Here is a 17,214-nt window from a genome sequence, read left to right as displayed (position 1 = left end):
CATTGTGACAGTAAGTGCATCACCTATCCTGCCAATTGTGTTGTCCCTGTGACATTTGCAGCCATTTTTTAGATGACATCTTGTTCATACAACTAGTCACAGTCTCACAGCTAGTACTTTGCCCTTCAGGCAGTGGCGTAACTTCATTCCAGGTGCCCGGAGGCAAGATAAATGTTGGTGCCCCCCCAAAATAAAATGTACCACCCCCCAGCACCTATGCCAGCCCCAGCTGCCGCCCCCCTATGCAGTTCCCGCTGTAGTGGTCCCCCTGTGCAGTGCCCTCTGTAGAGGTCCCCCTATGCAGTGCCGCCTATGTAGTGCCCCCCAGTAATGGTCCTCCTATGCAGTACCTCCAGTAGTGGTCCCCCTTTGCAGTGCCCCGGTAGTAAGGGCCCCTGTAGTGCCCCCAGTAGTAAACTCCCTGTAGTGCACCCAGTAGTAAGCCCCCAGTAATGCCCCCTGTAGAAAGCCCCAGTAATGCCCCCTGTAGTAGGCCCCCTGTAGAAAGCCCCCAGTAATGCCCCCGGTAGAAATCCCCCAGTAATACCCCCTGTAGTAAGCCCCCGTAATGCCCCCTGTAGTAAGCCCCAGTAATGCCCCCTGTAGTAAGCCCCTGTAATGCCCCCTGTAGTATGCCCCCTCTAGTAAGCCCCCTGTAGTAAGCTCCCGTAATGCCCCCTGTAGTAAGCCCCCGTAATGCCCCCTGTAGTATGCCCCCTCTAGTAAGCCCCCTGTAGTAAGCTCCCGTAATGCCCCCTGTAGTGCTCCCAGTAATGTCCCCTGTACTAAGCCCCCAGTAATGCACCCTGTAGTGAGCCCCCAGTAATGCCCCCTGTAGTGAGCCCACAATAATGCCCCCTGTAGTGAGACCCCAATAACGCCCCCTGTAGTGAACCGCCCCGCGAGCGCACACACATACAAAAAAAACCAATACTTACCTGAATCCCCGCTTCAGTGCTGCTGCCTTCCGTCCCCGGCGCCCGCTCCTCGGAACTATGGGAGTGACGTCATGACATCACTCCCACAGTGCATTGCGGGACCCGTAAGCGGAGCTCAGGAGTGAGCTCCATTCCTTCGGTTACAACCGAGGGGAAAGAAGGAGCTGGGTGCCCGCTGGTAACACACTCAGTAGGCGCACGGCAAATAGGGGGTGCGACCGCACCCCCCGTATTGACGCCGCTGGAGGTGAAGCGCCGATCAGCAGCGTTCCATCTCCATAGCAGTGCCCAGAACGGCCCGGAGGACAATGGAGACAGGTGCCCCCCTTAAGGGCTGGAGCCCGGCGGCAAATGACTCCATTGTCTCCGGAAGTCCGCCACTGACTTCAGGATATTGTATGTGGGACCCTATGGGTACTGGAATAATGTACTTTTTTGTTAATTTGTATATACTATAAAATAGTAAATGTAAGTATTTTTTTAGCATTCTATTAGATGATGGTAGTCTTCTATTATATTATGCATATCATTTGAGAAGCATCCCAAAATCCTCTTTGTTGGTGCATTGCGAATAGATTTCCACTATAGCACATTGGTTTGAGAGGTAGCATTTTGTCATTTGCAGAGGAGCAGATATGACAGCAGCAGCTGATGGAAATGGTGGGTGTTTATTGATAAATACTGTATGGAATAAGTGCAGCAGTGCGCCTAGCTGTGCTGGCCAGTGAAAAATGTCATTTCATTTTGCAGAGTGTGATTAATAAAGTGAGCCAAAGGGGTAGAGGCACATTTATGAGGCTTTCCTAGCTGTAGGGAATCCATTTCCTCCCCACGGTATGGCAGCTGGCTGGTGGAGATCAGATCACATTTAATAGGGAGATGCTTTAAACTAGGGATGTGCAGGCTCGGTTCTACTCGGTTCCGTTCGGTTCTTTTTACCGGATCTTATTGGGTTTCAGCTGTCACGAGTTTTGGATAGCCAATAAGGTTCGGTAAAAAGAACCGAACGGAACCGAGTAGAACCGAGCCTGCACATCCCTACTTTAAACCTGCCATTTGCACTTGTAAGAGAAACACATTTCTTGGCTTAAGCATAGAAAAGTGCAACATGTTATAAGGGTAGTACATTGCCCCCACACTCTTTAATACTGGACCTAAATAAAGTTAAACAGGTTGTAGTTGAGATACAAACTTATTTTAGATGTTTTTTCCACTTCTCTTCAAACCTAAAGGCATACTTACCGACTTTTAGATTTTCCTTTCCGTGAGTTCCCTGAAGAGGAGATGCAGGTGGGCAGTGATTGGGGGGAAGGGGCCAGACTATCTGCATAATTAAGCCACGCCCCATCGCTGTAAAATTACTCAAAACCTGCATATTTAACAAGGGGGCTGGACCAAATGTCGAGCTTCTCATAGAATTTAATCATTAGGCCCTGCCCCCAGCTCACGGACTGACAACCTCTGGGAAAATTCTCCCCATTCTGCCCACTTCACCAGGAAGTGGGTGGAATGCGGGAGAAGTGCCTACTCTTCCGAGGGTGCGGGGGGATTACCCAAAAAATCAGGAGCCTCCTTCCGGTTCTGGGAGAGTAGGCAAGAATGCTAAATGCGCTTCTATGCTGGGCAAGCACCTGGATTCAGAGTTTTGCCTAGGTAATTTGGAGATTTGTTAAAGACCTTCATCATCTTTGCACTTCCTTAGCTGCACTACAAATAAAAATATTATTGAAGTTACAGCCCCTTTAAGACTCACTGTTAATGAGGAGAACCAGTTAATACAGTGGTTCCCACAATTAGTCCTCAAGGCACCCATACAGTCCAGATTTTATGGATATTCATGCTTGAGCACAGCTGATTTAATTAGTACCTTAGTCAATTTGATTTGACCATCAGTGCTCAAGCATGGATATCCTTAAAACCTGGACTGTTAGGGTGCCTTGGGGACTAAGTTTATGGAGCACTAAGTTAATAGAATAGGAATTTTCGTATGCGGAATAATTTGAAGAAGCAGAAGTAACAGTAGTTCCTGGCCTGGAGATTTAACTATAAAATGATCTTACGTTGAATGTAATGTTTGTGGTTAGAGTGGCAGCAATCATGGTGGAAATCTGCTGTGCATGAGGAATGTAGGCAAGATTGTAACTGTTCATAGATGATTTATTAACCATCTGGGGATTTCTTGCAATAATGTGTTCTTTTGTCGATGTATTCTTAGTTTCAAGGGCACATAGCAGTCATAAGGTCACTAATATAATACAGGAGGACAAAATGACTGGCATATTGTGGGTTAACAGCACTGCACTTACAGTATGTGCACAGTGTGTGTATGTATGTGTGTGCGTGTGTATGTACATGTGTGTTTTCCAACTGCACTAAGAGTGAGAAAAATTGGAAGATTGTCAAAAATTCCTGATCTGTGCCTCTGTGTGAGAAAATTCTTATCAATGACCTAATGACCTGTGTTTATCATGCTGCCAAATGCCTGAAGTGACTGGCTACCTTTTGAATTGGTAGAGTCAAATGTGAACACTTTATTTTTTTAGGCTTTACTCTCAATTATTTATATTTTGCTTTACGGTTTACTACCTACACCTATGGAATTTGATGCCACAGGCATTTTACCAGTACTTTATAACTAAGGTTTAAGATTATTGTCACCTTTTAGTCTGCAGAACTGGTTTTATTGTATGTGGAATGTGTATATAATAAGTAGAGATGTGCACCGACCCCTGTGTTTTGGTTTTGGTTCTAATTCATCGTCAGGTTTTGGATCTGTATTTTTTGTTTTAATTATAAAAACAGCTAAAATCACATAAATTGGGCCTGTTTTTGTTCCTACAGTATTATTATCCTCAATAACGTTAACATTCCAATCAATTTTGACCACCTCACTGCTCACAATATTGTTTTCATCTAGTTTAAGCCCAAAGGTTGCACTGAGTTAGCTGGCTAAGCTAATCAACAGCAGTGGGCGGCACAAACACATAGCAGTTCAATTTCAAACATGGCACACTTAGAAAATAGAGTGGTATACAGGATGGCAGTTTAATAAACTTTTTTAACAACATATTAGAAAGCAAGAATGTATTCATTAAGTAAGGAGTATGTATGCAGTTGAAGACAGGGAAAGGAAGGATTGATTCATTTGTAAATTTCATTTTTGGATTCTGAACCAAATTTATGAGGAAGGAGGAGAGTGGTTTGTAGAAAAAAATTCCCATTCAAATCAGAATTTTTTTTTTTAATTAAAGGGGCATTCAGGTAATGCTGTCTGTGGCCATGGGCAGCACAGACGGCGTAATGGTTAGCGTTACTGCCTCACAGCACTGAGGTCGTTGGTTCGATACCCACTACGGCCCTAACTGTGTGGAGTTTGTATATTCTCCCTGTGCTTGCGTGGGTTTCCTCCCACACTCCAAAAATATACTGGTAGGTTAATTTGCTCCTAGCAAAATTACCCCTAGGGTGTATCTGTGTGTGTGTGTGATAGGGAATATAGAGTGTAAGCTCCACTGGGGCAGGGACTGATGTGAATGGCCAAATATTCACTGTAAAGCGCTGCGGAAAATGTGTGCGCTATATAAATAACTGGTAATAAATAAATAAATAACAATTTCTGGACATTTTCAGCATTCAGCAACCGCATGTTAAAGATTTCAGTGGCTGTGGCAGTTCAATGTCCAACATGGCACATCTAGGAAACGGGAGGCAATCGGGAAGCCGACTGTCTTATCCCGGCAAGGGTGAAATGCTGGGCATCTTGATGTAGACGCCCGCATTTCCCAGACGCCGGGAGACTGGCGCCTGGCATCACGATCGTAGTGATGCGAGCGGACAGCCGCGGGGGGGGGAGGGTTAGGTTTAGGGCTCCTGGGGGGGACTTAGGGTTAGGCACCCACCGGGAGGGTTAGGGTTAGGCTAGGGGGAGGAAGGGTTAGGGTTAGGCACCACCGGGGGGGACTTAGGGTTAGGCACCCCCCCGGGGGACTCAGATTTAGGCAGTGGGGAAGGGGGTGGTTAGGGTTAGGCACTTAGAGGGGGAATTAGGGTTAGGCACTTGGGGGGGACGTTAGGGTTAGGCATCCCTAAGGAGGGTTAGGGTTAGGTTAGGTTAGTGGATACTTACCTATCCATGATCGGGATTTCCAGCGCTGTCGGTCTTCCGCTGCGTCGCACTCTGCTTCTGTCGGGCTGCCGCTGACGGGAATCGTACCGCCGGCAATGTGGCCGACGGTATTTCATACCAATTCCTAGGAAACAGACTGGCACTACAGTGGCAGACAGGGTGGCAGTTTAAAAAACTTTAGAAATGTTGTTGACTACAAAAAAAGGCAGTCAGCAAAGCCCCAAACAACACATAATGCAAAAAAGAGGTGCAAGATGGAATTGTCCTCGGGCCCTCCCACCCACACTTATGTTGTATATTAAACAGGACATACACAGTTTAACAAACCAATCACTTCAGCAAAAAGTACTGCCATTTATGGCTGAAGTGATTTGTTTGTTTGGGCCCCCACAAAACAAGCTACCAATGGGCAGCTGACTTTACTGGCAATGATCTCTACAAACAAACTGGCTCTACAGAGGGAAGATGTAGTCGCCATTATTTGTCAACATCATCTTCTGCACACGATATTAATTAATCCCGCTGGAATCCACCATTACAGTTGCCTCTGTACTTTGACGTAATTCCTTGAGGAATTTGTAGTTCATCTTTTCCACATTTTGAGGAAGTAACCTCCTATACTGAACGTTGATAAGGTTCCCAGCTGTGCTGAAGACTCTTACACAATGGAAGGTGGGCAGCTTAAGTAAAGCACAGCCAGTTTTAGCAAGGGCCTTCAAATTGCTTTTTGTTCTTGCCAGTAGTTAAATGGACTGTCTCACATGCCTATTTGGATACTATCATTAACATAATCCTCAACCATTCTTTGAATGGTGACTGTATCAGAAGGAGTCAAGGTAGAGGTGTCATTGCGCAGAGTATCGGTGGGCACTTTTTTGTGATAAATTCAGGTTGTGATACTGTGTCTGTGATATATAACAGTCTGTAATGGTTAGTAGGTCAGTGGCCACCACGCAGTGTGTCACAGTCGGTGGGCAAATTTTTTTCGTAAAAAAAAAATATATATTTTTTTGTGATAAATTCAGGCCATGATACTGTGGACCTCATTCAGAGTCGGTCATACGCCACCGATGTTCGCTAAACTGCGCATGAGTAAAATTCGCAATGCGCGTGCAGAAACTAGCTGTTACGATCGGAAATATCTCTCTCCTTGAACTTGGCCACGTCGTTAGTTTGAGTGACAGGATGAGGCATTTGTGGGTGGTAACAGGGGGAGTGGAGATCTGAACGCAGGCATGCCTGACTATGCAAACGGCGTTTTATGGGAGTGCATAATTAATAAAGTAGTGTCATAGCATACGTGACATGGGAGGTTTTTACACTGACTAGATCGTAGTGCTTAAGAGAGGGTATGGTCAACCTTAAGCTCTATGACCAGCTCCGATGGTTTCCGATGGTCTCGATTAATCCTTATATGCCCGGAGATGACGTGTAATGCGAACGAGAAGGGGGTGTTTTTTTAGTCTTACGGCCGCATCCTCCCCTTGCTCGTCCAGCTAACGATCCCATCTTAACGACGCAACTTGCGAGTACATCATTTGCATATCCGGCCCCTTTTACCTTACGACCGTGCGGCCGCAACGACCGACTCTGAATGAGGTCCTTGTGTCAGTGATATATAGCTGTCAGTAATGGTCAGTAGTTCAAGTGCCACCACTTATACAGCCATAACAAAAAGTTTTGAGAATTACACAAGTATTGGTTTTCACAAAGTCTGCTGCTTCAGTTTTTATGATGGCATTTTGCATATACTCCAGAATGTCATGGAGAATGATCGATTGAATTGCAATTAATTGCAAAGTCCCTCTTTGCCATGACAATGAACTTAACCCCCAAAACAACATTTCCACTGCATTTCAGCCCTGCAACTAAAGGACCAGCTGATATCATGTCAGTGATTCTCTCATTAACACAGGTGACAGTGTTGAGGAGGACAAGGCTGGAGATCACTCTGTCATGCTGATTGAGTTAGAATAACTGACTGGAAGCTTTAAAAGGCGGATGGAGCTTGAAATCATTGTTCTTCCTCTGTTCACCATGGTTATCTGCAAGGAAACACGTGCAGTCATGATTTTCACAAAAAGGGCTTCACAGGCAAGGATATTGCTGCTAGTAAGATTGCACCTAAATTAACCATTTATTTAATCATCAAGAACTTCAAGGAGAGAGGCTCAATAGTTGTGAAGAATGCTTCTTGGTGCCCAGGAAGCGCCAGGACCATCTCCTAAAGTTGATTTAGTTGCGGGATAGGGGCACCACCAGTGCAGAGCTTGGTCAGGAATGGCAACAGGCAGGTGTGAGTGCATCTTCATGCACAGTGAGGCAAAGACTTTTGGAGGATGGCCTGGTGTCAAGAAGGGCAGCAAAGAAGCCACTTCTCTCCAGGAAAAACATCAGGGACAGACTGATTTTCTGCAAAAGGTACAGGGATTGAACTGCTGAGGACTGGGGTAAAGTTATTTTCTCTGATGAATCCGCTTTCAGATTGTTTTGGGCATCTGGAAAAACGCTTGTCCGGAGAAGGAAAGGTGGGTGCTACCATCAGTCCTGTGTCATGCCAACATTAAAGTATCCTGAGACCATTCATGTATGGGGTTGCTTCTCAGCCAAGGGAGTTGGCTCACTCACAATTTTAGAACAGTTTGGTGACGAATAATGCTTTTTCCAGCATGATGGAACACCTTGCCATAAGGCAAAAGTGATAAGAGGCTCAGCCCTTGATTTACTGACAATTACTAACTGTAATATATCACAGACACAGTATCTCGGCCTGAATTTATTGAAAAAAAAAATTTAACAAGAAAAACTGTGCCCATTGACTGCGACACACTGCGCTGTGGCCCTTGACCTACTGACATTACTGACTGTTATATCAGACACAGTATCACGGCCTGAAGTTACTTTAGGTTTTTACTTTTTAGCACCAAATAAAAATAAATATTTTTTTTCCCGCACACAACAATATTAATTATATGAAATGATGTTTCTGCACTATAAAAAAAACAAACAATGATTTGCTGACTGCCTATTTACCTAGGGGATTGTAACTGTAGGTAGCACTGCCCATCAAAGACAGTGAGGGGTATTCAATATGAAACGTTAACTTCACTGCCGAAGTTGGATTTGCATAAAGTTACAAATTTTTCCTGAAAATAATTGTAAGACCCCCTTAAAGTTGTAAAAACATGGGGGAACACTATGGGTAACCCCTGTTTTAGCCTTTAATTGAAAGTCGGGATTTAAATAGCCGCAGCAGGTGTTTTTTTCCCGACATTGAAGAAGTGATGCAGAAGAGCACTTAGGTTATTTTTTTCAGTTTTTTTAGTGGTTCCATCAAATTTGGGGTACATGAAAATGGGTACTAGCATATTTTGATGTCCATAAAGTCAGTTTTTAAAAATTCTGCATTTGTGCACCTGCCGCTATAATTCTATTCTTCAAAACACCTGCCGCATACTTGCAGAATAGCCCTGAACCTATTTCCCTATTGTTTAACATTTTTTCCACATTTTTTTTTTAAATGTCATTCTCAGGGATGCAGGCTATTTTTTTTAAGCCTGCACCCCTAAACTCCAATTCTGCACTTTTTTTCGACACCTATTCAATGGTGAAAACTTATCACCGTTTTTTATCAAAGACTTGTCAAAACTGCGATAAGTCTTTGAAATTGAATAGGGTGTAAAAGTAAAACCTGCGATAATGACGTCATAATTGCGATATTAACGCAAAAATGATGTTATCGCACCCGTATTGAATACCCCTAAGTGTCACTAAACCTGTCCTACTCCTGACTCTCACTGTCACTAACTGTCACTACTGGGCTAGAGCTAACTAGCCTATCCTCCTTCCCCTCCCGCAGTCCTGTGAAAAATGAAGCCTAATCACTGTGGAAGAGGCTTATATCAGATCCAAAACACATGAGATCCAATACCGGGATGATGAAGATGTGCCTCGTTATCGGATCAGAAAATAGCGCGGATCTCCTCTGTTAAGGCAAGTTCGGGTGTGTTCGGTTTTCAGAAAACCGAATCTGCTCATCTCTAATAATAAGCATGCTATCCTGGAGTGGCACTGATGAGCAGAGATGAGACCAGCCCACATCACATTTCCATAACATCAGTACTGCCTACCTTCATGGGTTCTCCATGGTTAGAAAGTCAGAGCTGAGCCTATGCAAATATGAGCAACTGTGGGCAATTCAGAATTGTATATATCTCAGCATCATCTCCACTTATAGAGTTAGAGTACACTGTTAATGGGCCTGATTCACTACGGATCGTAATACAGTGTAAGTCTTACTTGTCTACCCTGCCAATTTGGCTGGGAGCCTCCTGAAAATCGTGTGCCGCTCCCACCCCCCTATAAAGGCAGGCAAGCCTCCCAGCAGCCGCCGATCCCTCCTGCCCTCCCCCCTCCTGCGATTTTATAAGAATCCCCCGCAGCAGAGAGGGCCGGTGATGCGATTCGTGCCAAATCGTGTCATTTTGGCCCCACCCCCTGCTTCACAATGCCGAGATTCACGGCATTGTGTAGTGGGGGCATGCCCAAAATGATGTGATCGTGTGGCCACCCAACCGATCCATCCACAACCGCTGGCCATGCCCCCGATTTTGCCGATCTGGCTGCCCCCTCCAGGAAGGGGCAGCCTGAATATCGGCATCTCTGCTGTAAGCACACAGTTCAGTGCGATAGTATGCTAATCCATAGTGATCGCAATGCCGCTGCAGCACTACATAAGGAGTCTCACTTTACTTTACACACATATCCATAATGGTTAGCAAGACAGCTAAAACATCGGTACAATCGAGTACTATCGGACCCATATGCACAGTTAAGGCATTTTAGACCTCACTCAGAAATTGCTTACTTCAGCGCATTCTATGAGGCCTCAGGCTGCGTAGGCTATTACAGTGGCCAACAGCGTTCAAATCCACTGGCACGCCTGTGTTCGGCTGACCACTCCCTGTCACCACCCACAAATGGCCCTTCCTGTCAATCACTGTAATCGCAGTCCCGATCACAATGACTGGTTCGCTCACTCACACTGCGATGTATATATACGCAGAATGCAACAATCGTCTGAATGTGAGCGTATAAGCAACTGCATTCCTTGCTGAATCAAGCCCAGTGTTTGCTGACAGAGATGGCAGCTGAAAAAGAGATTTCTGACGTCACCTTTGGCGCCCTGACTATAATAGCAGCAACCTAGAAATCCAGAGGTTACACCTAAAATAACCTAAAAGGAGTGATTTTTTTATGATTTTGAAAACCAGAATGCGCTAATGTCATTAATAAACAAAAAGAAAAATATACTTCCCTCAATAGGTAAATAGATTAACTTATTTGTCACATGATATTTCCCATGCAGGGCATCCGTTATTACATATAAAACATAAGATTATGAGAGAACCATAGTGTAATCAGGCCCTGATTCAGAGCCGGACACTCTGACAGAGCGCTCGCTCTGAATCAGGGCCGTCTCTCTTTTTTTAGAGCGGCCTCCTGGTCGCTCGCATACACCCACAGCTATAGCGAGCGGCCAGGAAGATGGTCGCAATGGTCAAGACCATCGTGACCATCGGGCTTGCGACGAGACCCTTGTGGTAGGGTCTCGTTGCTGCAAGCCCAAGAGTGCTTTGGCTCTGACAGAGCCAAAAGCACTCCCACTGACATCACTTGTGATGTCAGTGAGGCGGCCCTAGACGGTAGGCGTCCATGGGAACGCCTCCGTCTGGGCAGCTGCGTCCCCAGCCCGCCCACCAAAGGGGGCGTGCTGTCACTCAACATCGACAGCATGTATATTTTCTAATTTTGTTGTTTATTTAGTGATGACAGCTACTTTCACAAAAGGATGGATAAGCCGTGGTGCAGCCACATAGATGTGGCCAACTGTGAACAGCCAAAGATCTGCATTAATTTCTAAGCACATAGGCCCTCATTTTTAAGTGTGGCCTCCTGGTCGCTAGCTAAGCTGTGGGTTACCACCCACAGCTTAGCGACCGACCAGGGCGATGGTCGCGATGGTCAAGACCATCGCGACCATCGGGGCTTGTGACGAGACCCTAAGGTTGGGTCTCGACACCCGCAAGCCCCAGGGAGCTTCCTGCTCTGATCGAGCAGGAAGCTCCTCACTGACATCACTGCTGATGTCAGTGCGGCCGCCCACAAAATGGTAGGCATTCCTTAAGGAACGCCTCCGTTTGTGAAACCACCCCCCTGCCTCGCCTACAAAATGGGCCGAGCTGTCGATCAACATGGACAGCCGGCCCTTTTGTAGTGATCTCCGGAGCGAGAGAGTTTCTCTCTCGCTCCAGGGCTTGCGCACGCGCAGTGTGGCCGCTGTGCGTGCGCAGGACCAAAACATCAACCTGGTTGTGAGTGCGCAGCGCTTGCTACCGGGTCTGAATGAGGTCCATAATAAAAAGGGGGTGTGGCTCAAAGGTGGGGGTGTGGCCTCATGAGTAGAGGGTGTGACCTCACGAGTAGAGGCGTTGCCTCGCGGCTCAAACCCCCGTTTTAGTCACACTTGGAGTACGGAGATGCAGACTGCCCCTGTTGACCATCCTGTGTGAAGTACCAGCTCCCTCACTGTGTCAGGAGCCAAGTGCTGCATGCAATGCTACAGTGCAGCACCTGGGTGTGTGACACCCAAGTGCAGCCCGCACCTCCCGCACCCCCCTTGTGATGCCACTGCATATTAAAGTCCCAGGGGCAAACAAAGTCCAAAAGGTATTTCCATATTTGTCCTCCATTTTCTTGCTATTGCAAAGTCACGCACTGAGGGCCTGATTCAGCAAGGATCGTAATTCTGCTTATATGCACACAATGTAGTTGCTAATATCAGCGGGGATATGCAAATGTTTGCATTTGCAATGCGATCTCAGCCTAACATAGGGACGCCCACTTCCCCTTACTCACATCCATAACATCGAGTAACATCGGACCCATACACACAGTTAAGGCAGGTCAGACCTCACTCAGGAATTGCTTACTTCAGCGTATGCTATGAGGCCTCAGACTGCGTATGGTATTGCAGTGGATAATTTATGCAATGCTGTCACAACGCACTGGCATGCCTGCATTCACCTGACCACCCCCCGTCACCATCCACAAATGGTACCTCCTGTCAATCACTCTGCGATGGATCTGCATACACACTGCACTCTCATTCCCGATCGCAGTTGCTAGTTCACGCACGTGCACTGCTATGAAACGCATGCGCAGATTTCGAAAATCGTTCGACTGCGTGCGTCTTAGCACTTGCGATCCTTGCTGAATCAGGCCCTGAGTAGCATCAATCTTATAGTATTTCTCTTAAAGGTCTTCTTCTGTCTAGCAACAGTCTTTAATTGGCTAATTGTCCACTGTGGTATTTCTGCTTATCAAAATGATGGATACAAGTGGAATTTCAGCTTTTGCAGATGTTGATTTAAATACATTTATGCATTTATAATAATTAAAAACCTAAGAACATCAAGTAAAAAAAGAAGTGTTAACGTGCTCCGACCCCCATGTTTTGGTTTTGGCTTTGCATCTGTATCTCCTTTGAGGTTTTGGATCTGGATTTGGTTTTGCAAAACCGCCCTTGCGTGTTTTGGTTTTGGATCTGTATTTTTATCAAAAAATTATAAAAATAGCTCAAATCACATAATTTGGGCCTGTTTTTGTTCCTACAGTATTATTAACCTTAATTAAAATAATTTTCTGGCATTTTCAGTCATTATTAACCACCTCACACCTCACAATATGTGTTTTTACTACTTTTTTTCACCAATATAGGCCAAAGGCTGCAGCGAGCTGGCTGGCTAAAATACGCGCACGGCAATTTAAAAAAATATAGGACATCTATGAAACACTACCACACAGCAATAGCAGATAGGATGGCAGTTTAATAAACTATAAAACTGTCAGTCAACAATGCCCCAAATTGTGCAAAATGTAAAGAAAAGAGGTGCAAGATGGAATTGTCCTTTGGCCTTCCCGTCCACTTTTATGTGGGATAATAAAAAGGACATGCACAGTTTATCAAACCAAGCACATTAGCGACAAGGACTGACACTTTTGTGGCTGAAGTCCTTCTTTTGTTTGAGCTCCCACAAAACAATTTTTTGGAAGGACTACCTCCAGTCATTAAGGAGGAGGCTGATGAAGAGAGTGTTGGTAATGGAGATTGCATGTGCTGGTCCAAACTGCTGGTAGCTAATACTGTACTGCTTGTTATTAACTTACAAATTATAATTTTGTTAAATAAATTGCGTGAACTCTCTGCAAATGATGTAACAGGTAGGAGGTGCCTAGATGGTTAACGTCCCTACCTCTACTAACTTTGACTTCACAAATGGTACAAATGGTACAGATGCCTTCACAACTGTTGTCAGGATTTGAGTTAAAATAATTCCACACCCAAGACGTGGCTTTTCTGGTCTTATGCCCAGGCATGACAATATCTTTATTTTTTTTTCCATGAGCAAGAACTGCTGGTGGCTGATTTACACAAACATACTCATCATCAACATCTTCATTAGAGTCAGATAGAACACAAATATCCCGAGATTAAATATAGATAGAAAGCATCACTGCGCCTGATAACAGCCTAATAAATATGAATAAATCAGAAATTATAATATTAAAAAAGATAAATTTTATATCACATATAAATACATGTTACTAGTAAATTCCATACAACTGATATCCATAAGAACAGACGCAAAACATAAAAATCACATTTGGTTGGAAATAATGTTGCTAGTAGATTATTCTATTTGCAACTTTACTTCCAACCAAATGTGATTTTTATTTTTATGTTTTGTCTGTTCTTATGGATATAAGTTGTATGGAATCTATTAGTAACATGTATTTATATTTGGGATGTGCAGGCAAAAGTTCAGGAATGATGATGTTTGTCCATGCAAGATGACATTTTGCCTCTTTCTGAGTTCCGTTTTTTTGGAGGGTAAAATCCGAACTCGGCGTGCAAACTCGAACCTATCCGACCCTGAACATCCCTAATTTTTATGTGATATAAAATGTATCTTTTTTATTATTAGATTTTCTGATTTATTCATATTTATTAGGCCGTTATAAAGTGCAGTGTTCCTTTCTTTCTATGTTTAATCTCGCAATCTTTTGAAGTTTTGACACTAAACATCCTACACATGCTGCTAATTTAACATGTGCCAATTGTTTATACATTGAATTATTAGTGCCAGGAACTGGGTAGAGTTCCTACCGCCTGCTTTGAAAATACAAATATCCCCCCCTCATCCTCCTTTTGCACTTACTCCACAATATCATCCTCAATTTCTATTATTTCACCATGTAGTACTAGCAAATCTGTCATGATGTCAATGATCCGCAGTGCAACTGGGTGACAGCTGTTATACTTGCTCATTCAAAGGATTGTTTAACAATTAGTTGTTTTTTTTAAACTAATACTACTAGTGGTCTTCTTGGTCCCTTTCTGGAATGAAGCTCCACCCCCAGGAGCAGCAGAAGGCCTAGCGCTCAAGATTCTTCTGAGGAATACTGGATAAGGGAGGAGTCACCTAGCCTTATCCTGGATGCAGAAGTACCTCTGATCATTAGTGAGGATAATGATGTTGAAGGTGTTGGTGGAGATTGCAGGTGCTGGGATCTAGCTGAGGGAAGGGAGTTAACTGATGCTGGACTGTCTTTTGTTATTTTTCTAGCACCAGTTTCTGATTTTCCCAAAAATGTTCCTTGAACTCACTGCAAATGACATAACAGGGAGGAGGTTCCTAGATGGTTAAGGTCCACTGGTTTTTCAATGGGCACAGATCGCTTGACAATTGTTGTCTGGATTTGGGTAGAAATGATTCCACACATAAGAAGTGTCTTTTTTTTGTCTTATGCCCAGGCATGACAATGGGCTTTTCCTTATCATGGGCAACAACTGTTCCCAGTGGTGCCTGATTTACACAAACAGCATCCTCATCAACAATATCCTCATCATCAACATCCTGATCATCAACATCCTTATTAGCATCAGCTATACAAATATCCTCCTCATCCTGGTGCACTTCCACAGAAGCATCCTCGATTTCTATGTCAGCATGTTCACTTGTGCTACTCATCCCCACATTTGTAGAGGATGCACAAGTGGTGGAAGGAGGCTCCTCTTCGAGTACAGTACTGGAAAGGTCAGGCTTACATATGGCAGCACTTAGACTCTCCTCAGGCATTTGTGACATTTCTGAGCACACGGCTGCTTCCTGTGCCTTAACAATTTTCATTTTTTTTTAAATATCTACAGGGAGAAGGGCTTACATCATCATAAGAGGCAGAACTACCAGTCATAAATAAAGGCCAAAGCATTAGCCTTTTATTGCCACTTCGTTTGGTGAAAGGAATATTGCCAATTTTATGTCTTTCTGCAGCTAACTTTCCTTTGATGTTTTTTTCTTTACCAATGTAAAAGATTGGTTATTTGATTTTAGATGCCCTGTCTTAAGCCCTGTATGCCCTTGTGCATTGGCTTTAGTACATGACATAGACAGACTAATATTGTCATGACTGGTGGCACTGGCAGCAGCTCCAGCACTAGTATGTGGTTTCTGCTCTCCTCTCAACTGATCGTTCTCAATATCAACAAACATGAATGAAGTGGGGTACAGCACACATGTCAATTTGTAGCAATTTTAAATATTACACTGTGGTATCAATAACCTACAGCATCACAATATGTTTTCTGATTACACTGCGCTACCACTTACAGTGTCACAAATATGTGTATGAATATTACACTGTGGTTCCATTTACAGTGTCACAATATGTGTATGAATATTACACTGCGCTACCACTTACAGTGTCACAATACATGTATGAATTTTACACTGTGCTACCACATACAGTGTCAGAATAAGTGTATGAATATTACACTGCACTACCACTTGCAATGTCACAATATGTGTATAAATAATAAACTGCGCTACCACTTACAGTGTCACAATATGTGTGTGAATATTACACTGTGCTACCACTTACAGTGTCACAATACGTGTATGAATATTACACTGCTGTTTAACTGGCAGCATCACAGTAAAATAAATAAAATAATATAGTACACTGGTGTACAGCACAAAAAAATATATATTATTAATATTATTAGCTTTTACTTTTTATTACACTGGGCACCCTTGGACAGACAGAGCACCCCTAGACCAACAGAGCACCCCTGAAGGACACAGCAGCCCCTTTATGAATGGACAGAGGACCCCTAGATCAACATAGCAGCCCCTGGAAGGACACAGAAGCCCCTGGATGGACAACAGAGCACCCCTGGATGGACATAGCAGCCCCTGGACAGAGACAGAAGCCCCTGGATGGACAACCGAGCACCCTTGGATGGACACAGCAGTCCCTGGACAGACAGAGCTGCCCCTGTATGGACAACAGAGCAACCCTGGATGAACAACAGAGCACCCCTGGATGGACACAGCATGTCCATTCACTACACTCTCCACAGCTAGAGTGAAATGGCGCCATTGACCGGGGACCTTTATAGATTCCAAAACCTGTGAGTATCTAGCAGCAAAAAGATTACGTTTTGCCTCATTTTGGGATCCGAGTCAGGTGGGAAAACCCAAGCCTGACTCGGATTCGTACTCGGATAATGAAGTTCGGGTGGGCTTGGTTCTCTGAGAACCGAGCCCACTCAGCTCTAGTTAGTATAAGTGATGTGGCAATAATATGCACTTTATGAAACAACATTATTTACCCAGTTTTCACAGTATTATTGGCTTCATTCAAACTATTATTTATAAGTTAACTAATGCACTTAGGAGGCTGACTTCTTCACCAATCTTAATTTACACTCATTTGCATGACTAAAATATGGTCAAATCTATACATGGACACATTTTAACACATATGCGCTGTACATATAATGATACATATTTACTCTGAGGCCCTATGTGTGCACCAATACAGCTGGGACTGGGATCGGCAGGATCCTGGGATTTTCACCCAATTAGTGCTTTCTATCCCAGGATTTCTGGGATTACGGGCACATGCGCAGTTCGGCTCAGAGTCTGACGCGCTGCCCTAGTCTGGGCAGGCTGAGCATCTGTGCGTGATGTAAATGAACTCCACGGCCACGTGGTAAGTGACACTGTCACTGAGTCACTACCG

The sequence above is a fragment of the Taudactylus pleione genome, unplaced genomic scaffold (genome assembly GCF_031769625.1).
Source record: "Taudactylus pleione unplaced genomic scaffold, aTauple2 ptg000021l, whole genome shotgun sequence".
NCBI classification, from domain to species: domain Eukaryota; kingdom Metazoa; phylum Chordata; class Amphibia; order Anura; family Myobatrachidae; genus Taudactylus; species Taudactylus pleione.
The sequence above is the reverse complement of the archived record's forward strand: the minus strand, read 5'-3'. Positions refer to the sequence as shown.